Here is a 24542-nt window from a genome sequence, read left to right as displayed (position 1 = left end):
GGCAGTCTCTTTTGAAGTGACCTGCGTCTCCACAGTTGTAGCAGGTCCGGGTTGCCCCCGTACTAGCGACTTGGTTGATTGGTTGAGCCGGCGCTTTACAGAAACGAGCAGTGTGCCCCTTCCTGTCGCAGTTGTTACAGTGCATCTCCCTACAAGCACCATTGTGGTGAAAGTTGCACTTGTTGCACTTAGGTAGTTTTCCCGCATATGGCTTCGGTGGTGCTGGAGTGGTAGCAGTAGTGACAGTATTAGTGGCAGCATGGACAGCAACAATTTGTTGCTTCTTAGCGGGGTCCTGTGCTGGTTGGCTCTTCTTTTCGTTCCAGAACTTCCTTTTGTTGTTTCCTCCTTTTGATTTATCAGTGGTGGTGGTTGTAGTATTATGACCGGCTCGGTGGTCAACAAGTTGTTGTGCCAGCTCCCTGGCACTGTCAAAAGTAGTTGGCCTTGAAGCCAGGACACTACTTTGCACGTGGAGAGACAGTCCCCAAAGGTATCGCTCCACCTTTTTCTCCTCCGGAGTAACCATTGTTGGGCAGAGGAGAGCCAATTCATTGAATCGGGTGGTGTAGGTTTCAAGGTCAGAGCCCGTCATCCTGAGGTTCCAAAGTTCTTGTTCCAGCTTTTGAATTTCACCTCTCGGGCAGTACTCCTTCATCATCAACGTTTTTAGTTCTGCCCAGGTTATGGAGCTAGCCACTTCGAGAGTAAGTGACTTAATCCGGCAGTTCCACCAAGTAAGGGCCCGGCCGGTGAAGGTGAAGGCTGCGAACTTAACTTTGCTCGCTTCGGGGCAAGAGCACACCTGAAAGACTACTTCGGTCTTTTCAAACCATTGCATCAACGCGATGACTCCCCCGCTTCCATTGAAGTTGTCGGGTTTGCCATTTGTGAAGTCTTTGTATGAACACTCTTTTGCACGCCACGTACTGTCTCCGTGGTTAGAGTGTGTAGCTCCCGATCCCGAACCACCAGCTCCGTTGGTCCCTATCTGCGACATTGCGGCCGCTACGGCTGCTGTTACTGCAGCCTGGAACATCGCGGGATCAAACTGTGGAGGCGGCGGCGGAGGAGGTGTTGCTGTGTTGCTGGAAGGTCTTGGTCTTCTCCTTGGCGGCATGATTCTGGCATAAGTCGTAAACCAATGTACTTTTAGTAAAAGTGTATTTATAGGGAGAGAAATCTTTTATACATAAAGTATATTTTTACGTTGTTTTCCGGTATGTTTACGATACATACGATTTTATACTTTTTATTGACCCAATACATTGGGTTATGAGGTAAAATGAAAGTATAAAATATTTTTATTATAGTAACACAAAATACTCCTATAGTATTTGTAAATGTTTAGTTTTGAGTTCTTAAAGTATCCTTTGTAGTATGTTATTAGGTTTGTTAGATTTGTTGTCCATCCTGACCATCCCCCGGTATATGCAAGTCAATTCCCGGACAGATATAGTTGATCAGGCTATATCCTTCCCAGACTTGATTTACATATACCAAGGCATACCCATAATGTACAACTCCTCTTCTTTTATTTTATGTTTTTCTAGTTATGACACTATGTGAGCATGTATGCATATTTATACTTTTAATAAAAAAAAATCATTTATTTTCTAAAAGTATATTTATTTGAAAAATGCACAAATCAGAGACTATTAGTCCCAATTGTGTTTATAGTTTGTATATCTTATGTGGTTTGATATACTTAATTCACTATAAACTGCGCTCTGATACCAATCTGTCACACCCCCAAACCAAGGATGGCGGAAACGTCCGGGGGTGGAGGACTTCATGTATAGTATCATAACAGCAATTGTAATAGTAATTCAAGCAAACACAACCAACATATATATAATTGAAAAAAATTACATCATTGTATGAATTACATGTTTACGAATCAATTACAATATGTTGATAAAATATGAAATAGTAGACGCCTTAGCGTCCCATCCTCAAAAGCACTTGATTACCTGTTTAATGATTTCCTGAGAATACAAGTTGTTTGAAAAAGTGTCAACACAAAGGTTGGTGAGTTCATAAGCTTTTCGTTTGTAAAAGTAGTATTTGTGTTAGAAAAATCCAATATTTTCCTTAATGTGTAAATGTAGTCTTAAAACCCAAAGACCGAAATGTACAAGTAATTTGTCATATTTATAGTAAAACAATGCAAGTTTAAATCGACATAAACTCGTTAAATTTTAATGAAGTTCCCGTAATTTCCAATGTTTGTTAATACTTTATGTGAGTTTATTATAACCATACTATGACCAAGGTTGCCTAAAACGACGTTCTTCAGGCGTCGGAAATGTTATGACATTTGTCACCCCAGACCTATCGGTCTAACTGTTGCATGCAGTTTAGGTGTGGGTTTGTCAAACCCAATATAGATCTATACACAAGTATCACGCTCTCCCTCAAGGAGACTCTGGTTACAATACAGGACTTAATGGTAATTTGAAGTAAATGTCTCACAAAGTCATTAACGGAATTACGTGTTATGAAAACTTGGTACCGTATGGCCGTACCTTGCTTAATGAAAATATCCTTTGTATAAATGTACCCTTTTTAAATGTATGTGTTATGTAATGTATCATAAACTATACCTATTATAGTTTATCAACCAAGGGTAGTACGTGGTAATGTATGCAAACTATATTCAAAATAGTTTATTTAATGTTTGAATGTATCGATTGTACTTTGATTATAATCACTTGTTATTCTTTATATTTTATATGACCAAATCCAGTTGTAAACTGATGTGTGTCTAAATATTAAGATAAAATGTCATATATTGCAGTAACATATAATCACATAAAGATATACACCTTGCTCAACATGTTACAAGGTGAAATGAACTTAACAGCAACTTTTCGTTAAAAACAGTTTCTGTTACCGTTCTTAGAAAATTTATAGAAAAATCATCAAAGCTCTAAATCCAAATCCGCAAATTTTGAGAGTTTGGAATATGAGTCTAGTTTGTTCGTAAATTTTATCATGATTTTTAGTGATCTATAACAGAGGTGAAAATGTTCATAATCACAGACTGGTCCGGGTTTGCCTCTGAAATGACAGGCAGTTTTGTAAAAATCACCATAAATTGTAGAAAAATCATATGGAGATGTGCAAGTAGCCATTTTAAAGCTAAGAGTTTGAACTACTTGCACCTGAAACAGTTTTGAAAACTAAAATATTTAAGTTGACCAAAACAGTCCGTGATTAACGTCCATCTTTTCTGATGTAATCTGTTAGGAAAAGTTTAATTGTGTTCTTGATGATTTTACTTGTATCCCCCCCCTTAAAACTTAAGAAAACATGTAAATGTATGGGTATGAACTCACCTTATGTGGTTTCAGTAGATGAAAGTGAGAGAGAGGAAGTGTTCAACCCAAGAACACTAAGAAGATGTCTTGACGACTCGAGAATCTAACACCGAATAAGATGGAACTTGTGTAAGATATCAATGATTTGAGTAGAATGGAGTTTAATAATTATGTGAATGATGAAGATACTTACTAATTGAAGAAAGAAATCCCTGGAGAAAGCCTTGAAGTTCTTGAAGTTGAGAGAAAAGATGAGAGAATTTTGGAGAGTGTTCTTGGTTGCTAAGTGTAGAATGAAAGAGTTTTATGGAGAATGAGGAGAGAGGATCAATCCTCCAGCTCTTAGAACGTGGGAAGAGCTGGAGATTGGCTGTAGAGGTCCACTAAGGAGACAAGGGGTAGTGGGAAAGAATGGCTACTCATAGAGTGAGGTGGTGGTGGTTTGCTTTTGCCATAAATTAAGGAAAAGCAAATATTCCCTCAATAATTAGTTCAATCACCAATTCTTTTAATATATTTTATAAAAACCCTGGAGATTTATATATTTTGGGGCCTTAGTTTATAAAATAAAGTTTTGGGTGAAAATCCCATCTTAAAATAATGAAAAACGGAGTTAAAACGAAGTCGTAGTCGAAAAACCGGTAAATCGCTTCGGACTTCGGACCCTCGGACCTTCGCTTCGGACCTTCGGACCTTCGGACCTTCGGACCTTCGGACCCTCGGACCTTCGGACTTCGGACCCTCGCTTCGGATCAGAGGCCTCGGATGCGAGGCTTCGGATGCGAGGCTTCGGTCCAGAAGCTTCGGTTTCGGATCCTTAAAGCTATTTTACTCGTTTTTACCCCGTTTCAAGCGATTTTTGACCCGGTCAAGGGTCGAGATGACCCAAATGATTACAAAAAGTTAAAGTAACTTTTGAGAGAGATTTGGGAGAGATTTCAAATAGAAAGAGATAGAGTGAAAACGATTTAGAGAGGTTTCGTTTGTGATTAATTTGAGTGTCCGGCTTCACAACGCAAGGTTCGTAAACCCCATTAAACCGTGTTTTAGTGTCTTACACAATCCCGATGATTGTGTAATAGTGTTTTATCGCTTTGGTTCGTTGTTTAGCACTTGTTAAGGCTAAGGAAAATCAAACACATGAACTTTCCAAATGATGATTTCTCATTAAAATAGCGAATTGTATAGTGATTACATAACGTAAACCCTAGCATACAAGGGTTATTGGAGTTGAGCGGTTTGACTTGTTGACATTGAATTGACCGAAATTTGACGGTTGTCACACTGCCATTGCTCGTTTTGTATCCAGAGTCTCCTGGAGGGATAGTGTAGCACCTGGTTCCTGGTATGTATTTTATTTAAGTATTGTGCATTTTTGGCCTGGGACTCGGCGAGTTGAAGGCCCAAATCGTCGAGTAGAAGCGGATTGGATGTGGGATTTCAATGACGGACTCGTCGAGTCGGCCTCCAGACTCGACGAGTAGACTCTGACTGGATAAAACCCTAATATATGGGGTTTGCACCCTATTTAAGCATCTCATTCGTTCTGCCATACATTGAGACTTTTCCAATGTTTCAGAATTATACTTAAACTTGTAAGTATAACCATATTTACTAAACTTTAGTAAATCAAATAGTCTTAACGAGCTTTGTGGTGGACATGACCAGTGCACAAGAATGTGTACTCGATCCCTTTAGTCCTTCACTTGACTCACACATCCATGTGAACAAGTAATTAGTCTTGATTTTCCAATGCTTGAAAGTTCTCATTCATCATACTATTCAACTTGCATGATTCCAAGTTTCGGTCCAATTGAAACTTGGGTGATGAGGAACTTTCCTGATTTGGTAAATTTAGACACTACCACAAATGAAAGAATCAAATCCATTTTCCAATATTGCTGTCAGTGGAATCATATAAGCAACAATTTTCCACAAATGCCATTGTAAGGATACTTCAAATAAATAAAATTAAACAATTTTCTTTTATTTTAAAACTTTGCGGAAAAACTTATCCTTACAATCCACATGGAAAATTGTTGTTATCTATTCCTTAGCAATATATCATAACTTCTTAAGCAACTACTCAAAATTTTGATGCGATCGAAATCCACCTTCACGATCAGAATCAGCATATACTTCCTTTAAGATTTCTCTCTATTCTTTGATTCTTAAAACATCAACATGTGACCCAGTCACATCATGTAATGAGGATCTCGGAATAGAACTTAACAGAGTTAGATAATGGGCTCTACCTGATGTAGAGTCAAACTTATTGACTTTAACATCCTTAGGTAAATTTGGCAGCTTTGCAATCAACGCCCCTTCCTTTGGCAAAATAAACATATGGACCCTTTGGTAATGGGACTATCTCAGACTTAGCCTTTCTCTTTACCATTTGGTCAACCGGGTTGACTATGGCCAATCCCTTTCCATTGGGAAGAGAATGCTTTTTCTGGATTTCCAGTGTCACCATTGTCACTGTCCATAAAGTTTTTGGGAAGTTGATCTTCTAATCAAATTTGCTTTACTATCGTTCCAAATCATTGCTGATTCAGTAGCACCAAGCAAATAGATATGATCATTAAGGTTCATGTCATAGTCTGTTTCATAGTAGTCCCAAAGGAACTCACTATGTGACTTAGAAAGTGATTGAACATCCAACTTTCTCAAGACTTTGACACCCAACTCTCCCGGCTTGTCAATATGTGACTTCATCTCTAAGATGTGATCACACATAGACCTTGCTTGCCATTAGGGCTTGAGTGACCTTGAACTTGTGGGTTAGGGAGAATAATTGGAGGAGGTGGAGGAAGAGAAGTATGACTTCCATGAGCCAAACTCGGGAAGTCATATTCATTAGGAAAGCTTGGTTTGGGAAGATCATTGTTGTCTAAACCAGATATCAACAATGGGAGAAATTCACGTAAAGTTGATTTAAGTCCTTAATATAACACCCAATATGATATATTAAGGCTAGGACCCAACAAACTATTTTATAACTTGGAAGAGGGATGCCGTAATCCAAGCTATAAAATATTTGAAGGCAGGTGAATGACGATTCACCAATTTCCACCAAGATAAACGAAATGTATTATTAGGTTTTAATTGGTTTTGAAACTCCTAGATTCTTTTGAGATTCATTGAACTTTTCAATGGCATGTTTCAATCTCGAGTGTGCCCTTCAGGTTTTGTGACTGGGATGCCGAGGATCACAAAACAAGGTGTGAAGTAACCATGCAAATATACTTGGTACCCTTAATATTTACCCCTCAATCGATGTGCCGGTTAACCACACACGCTCCAACGATACTATGATAAACATTAAGTTACCCTTTACCTACCTTGTTAAGTCCAGGTTAGTGTGCCGGTTAACCACACACGCTCCTCTAACAACTTAAACAAAGTGCAAAGTGTAATTTCATGGATTAGCACCTTATTGACATTTTCCTAAGTAACTAAGATTGGGAATTTATAAGTGTTTAGTTACTTAGTATTTATCATTATACTTATAATGAAGGGAGAATTATAGTCCTTGTCCTACCTGTTCGGCTAATGACCCTCCACCGGTCAAGGAAGCGGTGAGTGAGAGTGGACACCCATTAAACTGCCATTTTATAGGCAGTAACCTTATACCCCCCTTATAGACCGGCTTCGTGAATGAGGCCTACTAATGGTAAGACGACTTTATCTTATACATATCTATATAATTAAAATTATAATAATAGTATAAGGGTTGAATTTTAAACTTTTAAAATTCTAAGGTCTAGTTTGGAATTAAAGTATACATGGGGGGTAACTTTACAAATTCCAAAACTTGAGGACAAGTTTTGAAACCTTTCAAAACTCTTGGATTTTTCATAACTTATGAGTTTAATTAAGGTTTAATGAAAAAAAAAAAAATTCAAGTTCCATAACTTGAGGACAAGTTATGGAAGACATTAAATCATTTAATGATGACATTAAAAATAGTGACTCTTCTATTTTCATAACCTATGAGACTTAATGACACTTTAAAAAGAAAAACTCTTCACTTTCCATAACTTGAGGACAAGTTATGGAGTTCATAAAAACCATTAAGATCAAATATTCCAATTAACACAATAATCAAATAATTTTTCTATGATCTAGATTAAACTAATAAGTAAAGATAATTCACATCAATAATTTTCAAGAAATTAGATAATCATATTAACTAATACAAATCTTGAAACTTTGACAATTATCCTTTGAAGACTCTTGGAATTCATAACCTAAAGAGTTAATAAATGAGACATTTCACATCCATAACTTATGGAAGTTTCAAAACTCTTAAGATCATAACTTTAAAAAAAACTTTTGAGTTCCAAAATTTTATGACAAAATTTGTAACTCCTTAAAACCATTTAGATCAAACTTTTAAAACAAATAAAATAATCATATCATTCTATCTTTTAATAAATTGACCTAATTCAACTCTTGTAGTAAAGTGACTCAAATTTTATAAATAACTAGTTTTTCATAAAATCAAGTAATTATCATAAAATTTGACAAACTTCATGTTTTTTTTTTCCTTCAACTTGAAAAAAAAATACATTTGCATCAAATATAATAGAAAACAACCTGTCTCTGATACCACTGTTGGGTTTTAGTATACTACAACATCCTATGGTGCACATACAACCCTAAATACCTTGGATCTATGTTTTCTCTATTATACATGCAAATGGTTTCCAAGGCATTAAACCTATAACTAGCATGCATTTGACATAAACCATATAATATACTAGTTAGGAAAACATACCTTTTATGTGGCTTGAAGTCTTGATGTATTTGGCCTTAAGAGCTTAGCACCAATAGTATGAAATGCCTCAAATGGAATCACAACACACCTAGGACAAAGGTGGCTCTTGAGAGAGAATTCTATGCACCAAAACACCTCCATATTTCTCTAAGAAAAGAAGTGGTGATTTTGGCTATGGAGTAACCTATTTATATGTAGGATTCCAAGGGTCATGGGTATAACCCATAATCCATACCCATGGGTTTTATGATCCATGGTTCATGTGGCCCAACTCTTTATGTATCCATACATAAACTTGGTCCAACATGGATCATAAGCCCAACACATATAAATATAACTAATTATCATAATTAGTCCCCATAGATTTAATTAGTCTCTTTTGATCACTAAATTAATTCCAAATTAATTCTTGATCGATACTAATTAAAACATATGATTTCATATTAATATATTATAACTTATAATATATTAATAAACCATAAATAACCTTCTCTCAAAAGTCCATCCTAACAAATTGTCCTGATGATATGCAACCCAAATGGACCATGCTACTCTCGGGTCAAGTACATACCAATAATAGTTATGGGCTTAGACATCTAATCCAACAGTCTCCCACTTGGATAAGTCTAAAACTATTATTGCAAGTACGACTTCATAACCCGACTAGCAATCGTAGCTCTTAAAGCCGCTGTCGAACTCTGAACAAATCAATGACGCATCCATTAGATAAGGGATCATATATTCCTCCATTCTAGATATCATATGGACTGAGACATGGATTATAATTATTCTCTCTGTCCATTTGTTGTTTCCCGATTTTCGATTTATGATGACTGACTGATTGAACAAATCAAATCAGTCCTGGCATGGCCAAGCACTCACATGTGTCATCGCTAAATCATCGAGGGGCCCACAGATATCGCTTTTATCCCGAAGGTAGAAGTAATGGATAAACTTCGACTCATATGGCTTGTTCTACTACTTGTTGAATCATACACAAAGGCACGTTTTATAACATCGAGTTACCAAATGCGTTTTCGTGCAATCAATGTATAACCAACTCATAGTAACAACTCATATCTCTAGGTTTGAAGAATATAAGATATTATCGTCTCATGATCACTCGTGATAAAATCCATGAAGTGATTCAAATGAGCGCGGGTTGAATCCAATACTCAGAACTTATGAGCACTCATGAGTGTTGTAGTACCACTTTGTCCACCAACTTGGACCTCTACAAACCAACCCATGACAGTCTTGATTCATATCTACTTCCAACATATGACCGACTGTGGATGGTTTGAATAACTTAATCATTCTGGAAGAGCGACTTAGTTATTCTGGAAGTCAAAACATGCAAAGTGAAACACAAGAATAAATGAATCAAATATGGTATCAAACCCTATGAATATAAATAAACACTTTTATTTATCACCATACTGATTACTCATTATTCATTGTTTCGGTTTTATCAACTTTATACTTGAATTAAAAACACTAGTTGTCCCATGCTCCAAGCATGTACACTATGTTTTTCTTAAACAATAGCTTTGCCATACACCAAGTATGCACTCTATGTTTGTCTATGATCCTTACTTTGTGAAATAAACCAATTGAACATAATTTCAATGATTCTAATTTCACACTCCCAAATCCTTATCGAAAAATGTGAGAATTTCAAATTCCTATCATTTATTGAAATCTGTTTAGATTTTAAACTTATATGCACTGACCCTCCTGTAATGAATATGCACAAAGTCACAAAGACTTGTCAAAAGTCATTATAAGGTATTCCAATGGAGATCAACTCCATGGAAACTAAGTCTCATATTCAAAGTACATTGCTTTGGACATGCTTCTTGCATTAAGTTTTCTAATCTTACACAGATAACTTCCACCTATGGAGACAACTCCATATTCTCATTTTGACTATCACTTCTGAATAAGAGATGCCTCTTTTCAGAATATGTCAATATGGTCCTTCCAAAATTAGCACTATACTTCCAACTGTCCCTGAGCAACCAATCTTTGGTAAACCTCAGATTGTCCTCGACAATTGCTTAATCATTTTAGTCATATCCAATTCTAGACCTTTTCCCTTCTTAATGCCTCTGGGCATTTGGAAAATTTTAGAAATGACAAATATTATAGCACATGCAATCGATCCTGTACCCAAAGCAAATGGTACACGATTCATGATGTGTCACATAAAGACATGATTCTAGACCAGTCTTTTGCTACAATATTTTATTTGCCATGTTTTCAAAATTTGACGAAGAGGGATGCCGTAATCATAATCGAATTTTGAGAACGCAATATATAGAATTTCCTTAAGTTGAACCAATCCAACATGAAATTCATATATATATATATATATATATATATATATATATATATATATATATATATATATATATATATATATATATATATATTCTTGACTAAAGATGATTAATGTCTCAATCTAAGCCTTTAGAACTGAAATGAAGTATATCCTCTCCTTTAATTATAGCAAAAAAACTTTTTCAATCCCTACAGCCTCACGAATTGAAACGTTTGTTTTCTATAATTAACATTGCTAACTTGCAACACTAACAATAATTATCATGCTCCCACTAACATGATGATTATTAGCATAACACTTATGCTCCCACTAGCTTTGACATGTACTCAGAAATCAGCTGGACTTCTAGAAATCAATACTTTATTGACTTTCTTACCAAAGTTCAGATTTCTGATACGAGATGCTTTGATAAAACTTTATCAAAATCATACACCTTTCCTTAGATAGCATGCATGTGTGTCTAAACAATTTCAGAACTATGAAAAGGGATGCCGTAATCATAGTCTCAGTTGTTTAGACCTTTTGCCATCTGCTTCAAATCTACTTGGTGGAAGTGTTTCCTCACCATCAGTTTCATGAATCGGAGAGAAACCTTATGACCCTTAGATTTTATGGTGTATGTGTTCTTATCCATGTGAATCGTCAAAACCATAGTCACAAGACAAGGATAATGACAAATCCAAACTCATATGGACTGAACTTATGCAATCTTAACTTCTTGCCACCTGGCAGTACAGGGCCTGCCATTGCTGCCAAGTTGTTATGCAACCAATTGAGAACTTTCAGAACTCCTATGCAAAGCCAACTTTAACTGGAATGGGCACATAATATGTCAACACGATAGGTTCTCCAAGATCGATTTGCGCTCGGGTTATCACCAGATGAGGGTCAGAGAGGAGGATGTGCAGAAGACTACGTTTCGGAGTCGCTATGGCGACTACGAGTTCGTGGTGATGCCCTTCAAGCTCACCAATGCTCCTGCCGCGTTCATGGACCTCATGAACCGCGTATGTAGACCGATGCTGTATCGGTCCGTGATAGTTTTCATCGACGATATCTTGGTTTACTCCAAGACACAGGTGGAGCATGAGGAGCATTTGAGAGAGGTGTTGGAGACTCTGCAGAGGGAGAGCTTGTACGACAAGTTCTCCAAGTGTGAGTTCTGGTTGCGTGAGGTGCAGTTTCTTGGGCACCTTGTCAACCAGAATGACATTCTGGTCAACCCGGCCAAGGTGGAGGCCGTGATGAGATGGGAGGTTCCGAAGTCTCCATCTAAGATTCGGAGTTTCCTGGGATTAGCCGGCTACTATCAGAGATTCATCCAGGATTTCTCCAAGATAGACGTACGCTTGACGCGACTGACGAAGAAGGTCGTAGTCTTTCGTTGGGGGCCTGAGCAGCAGGCAGCGTTTGAGACACTGAGACAGAGATTGTGCGAGGCGCCAATCTTGGCCCTGCCAGAGGGCGTAGAGGATTTTGTGGTGTATTGCGACGCGTCTATTTCGCGTTTGGGCACGGTATTGATGCAGAGAGGGCATGTCATCGCCTACGCCTCGAGGCTGTTGAAGCCTCACGAGGCGAACTATCCGACACATGATTTGGAGTTGGGGGTTGTTGTGTTTGCCCTCAAGATTTGGTGTCATTACCTTTATGGGGTCCGTTGTACCATTGACACGGACCAGAAGAGTTTGAGTTATCTCATGGATCAGCCGAATCTGAACATGAGGCAGCGTCGGTGGTTGGACGTGGTGAAGGATTATGATTGCGAAATCCTTTACCACCCGGGGAAGGCCAATGTGGTGGCCGATGCGCTTAGCCGCCAGGCAGCGCTGATCCGAGACATTTGCATGCAGATGACAGTAGTGACTCCATTATTGGAGCAGATCCGAGAGGCCCAATAGGAGGCCATGAAGGAGGAACATCAGAAGAGCGAGCGTATAGTGGGTCAGGTTTCCTCCTTCGACTATGATAGTCGAGGGTTCTTGACACTACACCGCAGGGTGTGGGTTCCATACCATGGGGGTATATGCCAGGTCCTGATGGAAGAGGCGCACAAATCCCGATTCTCCATTCATCCCGGGGCGACGAAGATGTATAGGGATCTTCGTCTAGACTATTGGTGTCCCTGCATGAAGCGGGATGTAGCATGGTATGTGGAGCGATGCTTGACCTGCAGGAAGGTCAAGGTCGAGCACCAGAGGCCACACGGCAAGATGCAGCCGTTAGATATTCCCCTGTGGAAGTGGGAAGATATTACCATGGATTTCATCACCAAACTTCCCAGGACCACGCGGGGAGTGGATTCCATATGGGTATTCGTGGATCGGTTGACCAAGAGTGCCTATTTCATACCGATCCAGGAGAGTATCTCAGCCGAGAAGTTGGCCGACATCTACATTCGAGAGGTGGTGGCTCGACACGGAGTGCCAGTCTTCGTGATTTCTGACAGGGATGTACGGTTCACTTGCAGGTTCTGGAAGAAATTCCATGATGAGTTGGGTACTCGTCTGCACTTTAGCACTGCATTTCACCCGCAGACAGATGGTCAGAGCGAGCGGACCATCCAGACTCTAGAGGATATGTTGCGGGCGTGTGTGTTAGACTTCGGTATTAGTTGGAATACTTACCTCCCATTGGCAGAGTTCTCGTACAACAACAGCTACCACGCGAGTATTGACCGTCCTCCCTTCGAGATGTTATATGGGAGGAAGTGCAGGACCCCGATATGTTGGGGTGATGTTGGCCAGAGGGTCATGGGGAGCACCGAAGTAGTGCTCAAGACGACATAGAGGATTCAGCAGGTCCGGAGCAGGCTTCAGACTGCTCAGAGTCGGCAGAAAACTTATGCCGACAAGCGCCGATTAGACCTGGAGTTCTAGGTCAGGGATATGGTTCTCCTGAAGATGTCGCCATGGAAGGGCGTCATCCGATTAAGGAAACGGGGCAAGTTAGGCCCCAGGTACATTGGAACGTTCAAGGTTTTAGCCCGGGTGGGCAAGGTGGCGTACAGGCTGGATCTGCCAGCCGAACTCAGTCAGATCCACGACACTTTCCACGTCTCCCAGCTGCGGAAATGCCTGGTGGACGACTCAGCAGTGGTGCCCTTAGAGGATATTCAGGTCGATGACAGCCTGAATTACATTAAGCGGCCTGTGGCGATCCTTGACCGGAAGTCGAAGGATCTGAGGAACAAGAGGGTCGAGCTGGTGAAGGTGCAATGGCAGCACCAGAAGGGCTCAGAGTGGACTTGGGAGCCGGTGGATGAGATAATGGAGCATTACCCAGAACTTTTCCAAGGATGAGCAGCAGACTTCGAGGACGAAGTCTAAAATAAGTGGGGGAGATTTGTAGCACCTGGTTCCTGGTATGTATTTTATTTAAGTATTGTGCATTTTGGCCTGGGACTCGGCGAATTGAAGGCCCAACTCGTCGATTAGAAGCGGATTGGATGCGGGATTTAAATGACGGACTCGTCGAGTCAGCCTCCAGACTCGACGAGTAGACTCTGACTGGACAAAACCCTAATCTAAGGGGTTTGCACCCAATTTAAGCATCTCATCCAGCCACCCTTCGTCCCTATTGCTTCCAGAAACTCCCATAGCAAACCCTAACTGTTTGTGTGACGATTTAAAGGCATTTGGGGTGATTTTTGATGATTTTGATCACAAGGAATAAGGAAGGGCCTAGAGGGATCAAGAGAAGACCAAGGGAGTTCAAGTTTGTGCATCATTTGCAATCCCCTTTTTGGAGAGATTTAGGGCTTTTATAAGCCATTCTTGGTAACCAACCATGATTGCAAGCATGGTTGGGGGTTGAGGCTTCGGATCTAGGTCCATGAAGGAGTTTCAAAGCAGAAAAGGGTTGCTTTTGCACCCATGGAAGCCCCCATGCAACTTCAGAGTCTCTTTTAGAGCCTTTTAGGCTCAAAGTCCCATGCATGCACGTAAAGTTCGTAACTTTATATGCTAGATCGAGTTTAGGGACCTAGATCTATCTTTTGGACAAGAGTTGTACGCCAGAAATCAAAGAAATAGACTTGGACATTATCGACTCGTCGAGTCGTTCTTGGAACTCGGCGAGTCTGAGGTTAGACTCCCCTTTTCTGTTATGGGTCAAAGAGATCCAGTGGAGTGCTGGAAAGGTTTTAGAGGGTTCGGGGGAGAGACCTAACATATTGGGCTAAGCCATAGTCCTGGAGTTCATAGGACTCGGTGAGTGCATGAACAGACTCGGTGAGTCCAAGGCAATCTCCCAACTCTTGAAGATGAACTCGAAAAGTTGTTCATACAACTCGGCGAGTCGAGGACAGGAATGGTTCTTAGGATGAGGATGAACTCGACGAATTGTTCATACAACTCGACGAGTTGGATGAAGGTTCATTCGATGCTCGTATACAAGGCGAACTCGTCGAGTCACTTCTAAACTCGACGAGTAGAATCGTGGATGAGAACAGTTAAAAGGTTAGGGACTCGACGAGTTGGTGGCCGAACTCGGCGAGTCAGGTCAACTGGAAGTTGACTTTGACTTTGACTTTGACTTTGACTAGGACTTGGTCAGGGGTAAAATAGTCATTTTACCCTAAGAGTAGATATCAGGTTCTGACTGAGTGTTTTGTGGGGATTATAGCTGGAGGATTTCCGGAGCAGCAGCAGACAGAGATTTCCCACACAGATTATCAGCAGCTACTCGTTCGAGGTGAGTTACCTTCCAGTAGCGGTGAGTCTACGGCCACAATGTCGGCCCACCAGTAGGAGTTGTATGTAGATGATTGTCTTTGTGATATCATCTAGGTTTGCTACTACCTGATATGTTATATGCTGGCATGATATGTTATATGTGATGGTAGTAGAGTTCTGTTGTTAGGACCGAAGGGTAGGTCAGACACCCCAGATATGTCTGACAGTATGTGATGATATGTTTATATGCTGGCATGATATGTTATATGTGATAGTTGTAGTAGGAGGGGAATAGTCCCCAAGTTCGGTTGTTAGGACCGACGGGTAGGTCAGTACCCCAGAATGGCTTGACACGGGTGGGTCAGCACCCCATAATGGCTTGACACGGGTAGGTCGGCACCCTAGAATGGTTGTACCGGGTAGGTCGGGCACCCTATAATTGCCCGACAGTATGTATGCTATATGATTGTATGGTATGTGGTATGATAGGGGAACTCACTAAGCTTCGTGCTTACAGTTTACAGTTTTGGTTTCAGGTACCTCTTCAGCGAAGGGGAAGGAGCTAGCGTGGTAACATCACATCATACACACACGCATTGATTTTCCGCACTTGAGATATTCTGGGATTGTACTCTGACATGTTACTAGTTTATGATTCGGGTTTTCAGACATGATATATTGATCTACGAAATGATATACTTTTACGTAGTGTATTTATGAATGTTTCTATAATCAGTTAATTAAAAATGAAATTTTTGGACTCGAAATTTGGGATGTTACAGAGAGCGTGAATTTGTGTATAGATCTATACTGGATTGACTATCCTAAACCTTGTTTTGTCGCTACAGTGGGACTTGCAAGTCTACGGGTGCCAAATAGATCTATACTGGATTGACTATCCTACAACTTGTTGTTCGCTACAGTGGGACTTACAAGTCTACGGGTGCCAAATGTCATTTCTTCCGACGTCTTTCATCGTCGTGTTTTTAGTCTATAGTATGGTGCAATCATATCACATTATACCTTAATTAACAACTGGTTTAAGGTAGTTATTACACCAGTAGTTACCATAATACAACACTACATTACTTTATTATTTTCCCATTGCATTCACATTGTGATCTTTTCACATAAACGGTAATGTAAAAACTATATTTTTGGTTAATGATAGTCACAGTTGGGAAAATATACACTTTTACAAGAAACAAACATACAAAACATTTGATGCCTTGGTAGAAGGTTACGTTTAGTAGAAAATATAGGATTTTCTAGGAGATACAAACATTTACTACAAACATTTACAAACTTATACATCAAACACTTACAAGCATTTACATTGAACATTTACAAACATTTTCAGTAAACTTATACAAACACTGACACTAAATACTTATGAACTCACCAACTTTAAAGCTGATCAACTCTTTCAAAATAACTTGTATTCTCAGGTCATCAGTAGACAGGTACCGATGCCAGGTTTTGAGAAGATGGAGCTCATTCAAGACTCATATCTTATTTTGATTTACATTTTTGGTGTCTTATAAACTTCACATAACACACTTGTATTAAATTATATTATTAATGCAATGGATGATGTTGTTGCTTGTTTACTACTATGCTTTGTTGTGATACTGTACATGACGTCCTCCGCCCCCGAACGTTTCCGCCGTTCCGATTTTGGGGTGTGAAAGATTGGTATCAGAGCATTGTTTATAGTGAATCGAGTATATCAACCCATAAAAGATATACAAACTATAAACACAACGGGATTAAAATACTCTGACCAAGAGTTTATACTTTTAAATAATAAAATATTTAACTAAAAGTATACATAATTACATACCTACATACTTACTATAGAACAGTGTCATACTAGAACATAAGAAAAGTATTTAATTGTTGGACACAACAGTCAAACCTTGGCAGTTATGTAATCGTATCTGGGATAAATATAGCCTGATCAACTATATTTATTTGAGATACGGTGAACGTGTGTCGGGGAGCGATTGGGGTGTTGCAACAAACCTAAGACTTACCAAATTATACATATACATCTTCATATACAGAAGAACGTGAGAACAAAACATAAAGTAAAATACTATAGGAGTGTTTTAGACACTATTAATTCAAAGAACAAACTTATTAGGATTAGTAGTAAGTTTCTCTTATAGAAACTTTTTATTTGTTTATCGCTTTATTTTAGAATCGTTAAATAAATTCCTTGCCCTTATTTCTCGTCTAGATAAATGGTTGGATTCCACCTCCCCGGCGACCCTTACTTTCCCGGCCAAGAGAATGGAGGAGGACTAAATACAAAACTAGAAGCAGAACCTGAACTCCCCTTAGATGATGATCTGGCAGAAGACCTTCCAGAGGATCTTGATCCCAAGCCAAAAGTTGAGAATCTACCCCCAGTGGTTCCAATCCCAAATCCTAACCCTCGTCCGGCTTTTCAAGGCCCGACGCCTCCGTGGGTGGAAAGCTTGGAAACATGGAGCCAAGAGCAGAATCAACCCATGCCATTCAATGGTGACCAAAGCTTTTATGAACTGAGCGAAGGAGGCTCAGCAGACAGGGTATTGCCAATCCTGGTCCGCAGAGTTGCCTGAAACGAAATACAGGGCATGACAGCTCTCCATCGAATCACGGAAGTTAATGCCAATGCTAGAATGCATACCATCCGCACCATTCATCTTGAAGATGCTCGTGAGAGGTCTAGGAGAGACCATGAGGCCCTGCACCAAGAGCTTGTTGCGACTCGAGCCGAAGTTATAGAGCTCCGAGTACGCCAGAGGGTGTACGAAAGACACCTACTTGATGTGGAGCGTCAGCTGGCTGAACTAAGGGTTCATATGAGGGATACCCGTCACCAGTAGGAGATGCTCTACCTTCCTTCCTTTTGGGTTAAGGAATAGCCTTCCTAACTATACTCTAAGTAGCACTTTCCTATGTAACTACCCCTGTATTGTATGTACTTTTTCGTGGGCCTTTGTTCTGTCAAAACTTTTTCTACTTCGGATATGATGTAAGACCTACTCCAAGTTCAATTTTCCTGAACTTATTACGTCTTAAATATCAATGATATTGACAGTCGGCTAATCCCCGTGACAATCCTTGTTCAAATACTTTCATTCTACTATCGTTAGAATTCTATCTAAATCTCACTCTCGTCAAATTATTGAACTATGGTAATTTAGCTCATGGATCACTTCCAATTCTTTTTCGAAAGTTGGATCATGTTACCCACCAACCAATGATAGCCTAGTTCGGATGACAATCGTCTTGTGACCATTCTATGAACTTACTTTTACTCTTTACCAGTACTACATCATAGGGATGTAGGTCAAACCACCGAGAACAGTTTAACAAAACGAAAAATTTACATTTGCATGAATGATTAGAATACATCTAGGGCCAACCATAATCGCTCACGAACTCATTTTCTTATCATATAACAGAATCATGTCGTCATCCAGAAATAGTCAGCCAAACGACGAAACCCTAATCCTGCATATAGACACCGCTACTTTTCAAGCAGCGGTAACAGCTGCCGTGACAGTTGTACTAGTACAATTCCACGCTGGTAATGCAAACAAAGATGGAAACGGTGTTGTCAGTTCAAATTGTTGTAATAACCTGGGAAATCAACTAAACATACTATTCACAAACCCCCAAGGCAACAAATCTGAGAATAGGAAACGAAAGCGCCAAGCCAAAAATGAGCGCAAGCAATCTCAAAGACTTGCCATGCAACTGCAACAAATGGCGACCCCTGCCACTTCAGCATCGACCAAACGATATGAGGGAACACTCTCGAAGTGTAACAAGTGTAACTTTCATCATAACGGAGTTTGCCGTGAATTGCAGTGCATCAATTGCAACAGAATGGGGCACACTGCTCGTGTCTGTAGAACGCCGACACAAACCATCTTCCAATTCACTAGCATCGAAGTCATCCCGGCTTACTATGGTTGCGGTGAAACCGGACACTATAAAGTGAATTGTCCAAAAAGGAAGAATAGCGAAAGCGCTCGTGTCCACATAACTCCGACCCTGCACATCAGTTCCACCACCGACGCTGGTACAAGCCAGATATGTCATATATGCGGTGAGATAGGACATCTCAAGAAGGATTGTCCAATAACAAAGAACTTTGGCGCAGACGGGAAGATACTAAGGATCTCCACCGCAGGAGGGACTACTCCAGACCCACGTTGAAATACTGGTACATTCCGTAGCGATAAAGTTAGACTTATCAAAAACTTTTAAACTACTAGTGCAACTCGAATCATATCATTCTGCGAGATCCCATCGGTTCTAGGGACTCTCGTGCTGCTTGTACTTGCTTTTTGCAGTATACCTTGTTCGCAGCAGCATTATCATAGTTGAAACTAAAGTACCGAAACTCTTTCATAGGTTGCTCCGTTGTGTTTTTGTAACACCTTTCTGAACTAGTCTAACGCCATATATTCTGGGTAGTCCGACATTACCATTTGACTTGAGTCAATTCGATCCTCACAGTGCCAGTTTCGTGCGAAAATTCTTTTCCCCGTAATCGACTTTCTAACAAGGTCGTCGTTCCAGAACTCCGAGGTACTCATGTGTAGAGTGTCATATGTTTCGTATCCTTCCCGAAGTAACCTCAACAAACCTCCTCGGAATACCACTCGTACCGTACATCAAGTTCAATCTGAAGACCCATACGGTTAATCTATCGCTGAGGAATGTATATGCAAGGATGGTACATAATCAAGGTTCTACAGGCTTAGAATTGATGATTCCGCTTTAACTTCTTTTCCTTGTTTGGATGTGAGCTCAGAGAAGAATCATTTATTCGACTGCCTTTTCAATCTTAATTATATACGACTCGTATACGCGAGGCTGTGATTGATGAACCAAGTGTGAGTTCTAATATGAACTTTAGGACGGAGACTACTCATGGCTACGAGTGATCGTGCTGCCATGCAAATAAACTTAGAAGCCAAATAAATGCTCTTTCCGCCGATCGGGACAAGAGATGCAGATGGAACACAAGTACCTATCCTTTTCCTTAATTCATGAGTAATCATACTTTCTTTTAGATCTTCACGATATCTAATCCACCACAAGGTTTTGACGTTATAATCGGTATGAATTGGTTGAGTCTACATCGAGTCGACATCATGTGCTTTGAGAAAGCAATTCGTCTTAACCTTCCCAACAACGAAACTCTAGTTATCTATTGTGACAATTCAAGTACGAACCGTCGCATCATTTCGTGTATTCAAGCTCAGAAGTGCTTGCGAAAGGAATATCACGCACTCCTTGCATACATCATCGATGAGAGCCAAGAAGTGAAAGACATTGAGAACCTTCCAGAAGTACGCGACTTTCCCGACATCTTTCCAGAAGAACTACCAGGATTACCACCACAGCGTCAAGTCGAGTTCCGAATCGACTTAGTTCCAGGGGCTACCCCAGTAGCCAAATCGCCAGTTACGAGTGCTAGAGGAGGATGTCCCCAAGACAGCCTTCCGAACTCGTTATGGACACTACTAGTTTGTAGTGATGTCGTTCAGATTAACCAACGCACCAGCTGTATTCATGGAATCTAATGAATAGGGTGTGTCGTCCTTACTTGGATCAGTTCGTCATTGCTTTCATCGATGACATACTTATCTACTCTCGTAGTAAGGGGGCATAGTCAACATCTACGAAGAGTCTTAGAAACATTACGATTGAAGAAGCTCTATGAGAAGTTCTCTAAGGGCGTGTTTTGGATTCGAAGAGTCGAATTCTTGGGCCACACTGTTTGCGAGAAGAGAATTCACGTGGAACCTCAGAAATCAAGGACATTGAGGACTAGTCAGCTCCGAAGAAACCTACAGAATTTCGTCAAATTCTAAGTCTCGCTGGCTATAATCGCAGGTTCATATGGAACTTCTCTAGCATCGCTAAACCATTCACTACGCTGACCCAGAAAGGAGTGGCCTTTGACTGGGAAGAGAAACAAAAGAAGGAAACCTTTGGATTTTTAGGTGGGAGACCGCGTCCTTTTGAAAGTCTCACCCTGGAAGGGCTTGATATGCTTCAGAAAGCGTGGGAAGCTCAATCCCAGATATGTAGGGCCTTTCTAGATTCTCGCTAGAATCGGCCCTGTAGCTTACAAACTCAACCTACCTCGCAAACTTAATAACGTACATTCTACTTTCCACGTCTCGAACTTGAAAAAGTGCCTATCCGACGAGACTCTTGTAATCCCACTCGATGAAATTGAGATCAACGAGAGCCTCAACTTCGTGGAAGAACCTGTAGAAATCATCGACCGATAGGTCAAGCGAACGAAGCAAAGCCGTATCCCGATAGTGAAGGTTCGTTGGAATGCCAAGAGAGGACCTGAATTCACTTGGGAGCACGAGGATCAAATGAAACTGAAATATCCTCATCTTTTCGCTTAGTTATTTGTATTAACTTAATTGCTTAAACTCTAATTTCGAGACGAAATTCTCTCTAACAGGGGGATGATGTGACAACCCGAAATTTCTAGCTTGTATAAACGTTCAAATCTATCAAAGTTAGACTCGTGTTGCTATCTTTTAGCATTGTTTAGGGTATATTTTGAGTATTCTGAGACAAGTGCATAAAAGAAATCAGTGTTTGGATTTGTCAGTTAAAGTTCCAAACCATCTAGCAAATCGTAAACCTCCTCAAAAGGAGTTTAGGGTCACGACATTAGAGCTTTCGGTCATGGTGACCGTAAACTCCCTCCAATATATATAGTGCATGATCATTTTGATCATTTCTTCCATTTCAAGCCTAGAATTCCGATTTTTCTCTCAAGTATCAAAGGGTTTTTGCTTCAAGTCCTCGAAAATGTTAGTGATTCCTTCCCTTTGTGAGTTAAAAAATCTCTTCTTCTTGATTCACTCTTGAATTTATCCGTGAATTTCATCTTTTGAGTCTAGATCTTCAAGATCCTCAAGAACATCAAGAACACTTTAGTGTTTTGGGCCGAAAACACCCTTCTTTGCTTCCAAATTGTAAGTATCTATCTTCTATACTTGTTATCTAGTTAGGATACTTGATTAAGGCCTTGAAAACATTCATTTTTCATGAACAAAAGGTGATTACGGTCTAGTGTATCTCCTTAGACCGTAAACCCTTATTAAGGGTGCAAATGAGACATTAAACCCTCCTAAAGCTTATAATGGAACCTAGAACCCTTCTACAAGCTTGAATGTCCCTAAAAATCACTCCTATGAACGAAATGACATGAGTTTAAGGTGGTAAACTCATGGACCGTAAACCCTATGACTGTAAGGTCATTAGACCGCAAACTCAATGGACCGTAAACCCATTGAACCGTAAACACATAGGACTGTGAACCACTTTGACCGTAAACTCTTATGGTCATGCCACTTGGACCGTAAACTTCTTAGGGTGGCCATACACCCTTGGTATGCAATCACATGTGATTGTAGCACTTAAACCTAAGTGTATCCTATGTCTTAGGGTGTTTCCTTTTGTGATTAGATGTATAAACACTAATTATATGCTTATATGTATCATTATATGATAAATAGGATCCGTGTGTGTGCTTAAGTCTTCACTTGGCACTTAGCATCCTATACCACTCGTTCATCCAAACCTCTCACTACAGGTGAGTTCATACTCCTTAATCTACCTTTTAAATGATTTTAAATGCTTTTGTGGGGGGGAATACAAGTTGAAACATTATAGTTATTATATCAAACACATGTGATTAATAACTATCAAACAAATGGATTTTGCTATACTTTTAACTGTTTATCAAAGAAACTACTTCAAATGTTTATCAAACTCTTTTTCATGCTAAACTCCTTATCAAACTTGTTCTTATATGCCAAACTGCTTTTAAATCATTTTATAAATTGACATCAAGTCATCAGTATTTATTATTAAACTCTTCAAATGTTTTACAAAACTTCTTTTTAAACTTACATATTGTCAAATGCATGTCTATATATGTATAGTTATATAAGTAATGTTTAAAGGACTTAGGACTGCTAACTCGCTTTATTTCATTTTCCTTGTTTGGATGTGGCCTTAGGGTATCGGTTATTTGTCCGAATGTCGTCTAAATATTAGTTATATATTATGTATACATATGTACATATAAAAGTACTATCAATCAGTTCAGTACCTTTGGGTAGCAAAGCATACCTTCATTCATTCAAACTACAGAAATTACTAGTAAACTATAATAGGTACAGTTTAGGAGAATACTATCATATACAAATACTATAACGAGAAACAATACTTACTATAAAGAGAAACAGATAGAGAATACTATAACGAGAAACAATACTTAATATAAAGAGAAACAGATAGAGAATACTATAACGAGAAACAATACTTACTATAAAGAGAAACAGATAGAGAATACTATAACGAGAAACAATACATACTATACACTATACAAGAGAACATACTATGATGAGAAACAAACAGAACATACTATGATGAGAAACAAAGAGAACATACTACATACTAGACAGAGAGAACATACATTACACTAGTACATACAATGCATATACAAGAATACTATAACATAAATGTGAGCCACGGTTTCGGGGCATGGCATCACTGCCATGGCTCGTTTTGTATCCAGAGTCTCCTGGAGGGAGAGCGTGAATTTGTGTATAGATTTATACTGGATTGACTATCCTACACCTTGTTGTTCGCTACAGTGGGACTTGCAAGTCTACGGGTGCCAAATAGATCTATACTGGATTGACTATCCTACACCTTGTTGTTCGCTACAGTGGGACTTGCAAGTCTACGGGTGCCAAATGTCATTTCTTCCGACGTCTTTCATCATCGTGTTTTTAGTCTATAGTATGGTGCAATTATATCACATTATACCTTAATTAACAACCGGTTTAAGGTAGTTATTACAGCAGTAGTTACCTTAATACAACACTACAGTACTTTATTATTTTCCCATTGCATTCACATTGTGATCTTCTCACATAAACGGTAATGTAAAAACTATATTTTTGGTTAATGATAGTCACAGTTGGGAAAATATACACTTTTACAAGAAACAAACATATAAAACATTTGATGCCTTGGTAAAAGGTTACGTTTAGCAGAAAATATAGGATTTTCTAGGAGATACAAACATTTACTACAAACATTTACAAACTTATACATCAACCACTTACAAGCATTTACATTGAACATTTACAAACATTTTCAGTAAACTTATACAAACAATGACACTAAATACTTATGAACTCACCAGCTTTAAAGCTGATCAACTCTTTCAAAATAACTTGTATTCTCAGGTCATCAGTAGACAGGTACCGATGCCAGGTTTTGAGAAGATGGAGCTCGTTCAAGACTCATCTCTTATTTTGATTTACAATTTTGGTGTCTTATAAACTTCACATAAC

Source organism: Lactuca virosa, chromosome 1 (genome assembly GCF_052849685.1).
Source record: "Lactuca virosa cultivar CGN04683 chromosome 1, Lactuca_virosa_CGN04683_v6, whole genome shotgun sequence".
Lineage (NCBI taxonomy): Eukaryota > Viridiplantae > Streptophyta > Magnoliopsida > Asterales > Asteraceae > Lactuca > Lactuca virosa.
Note: the sequence above shows the minus strand (reverse complement) of the source record.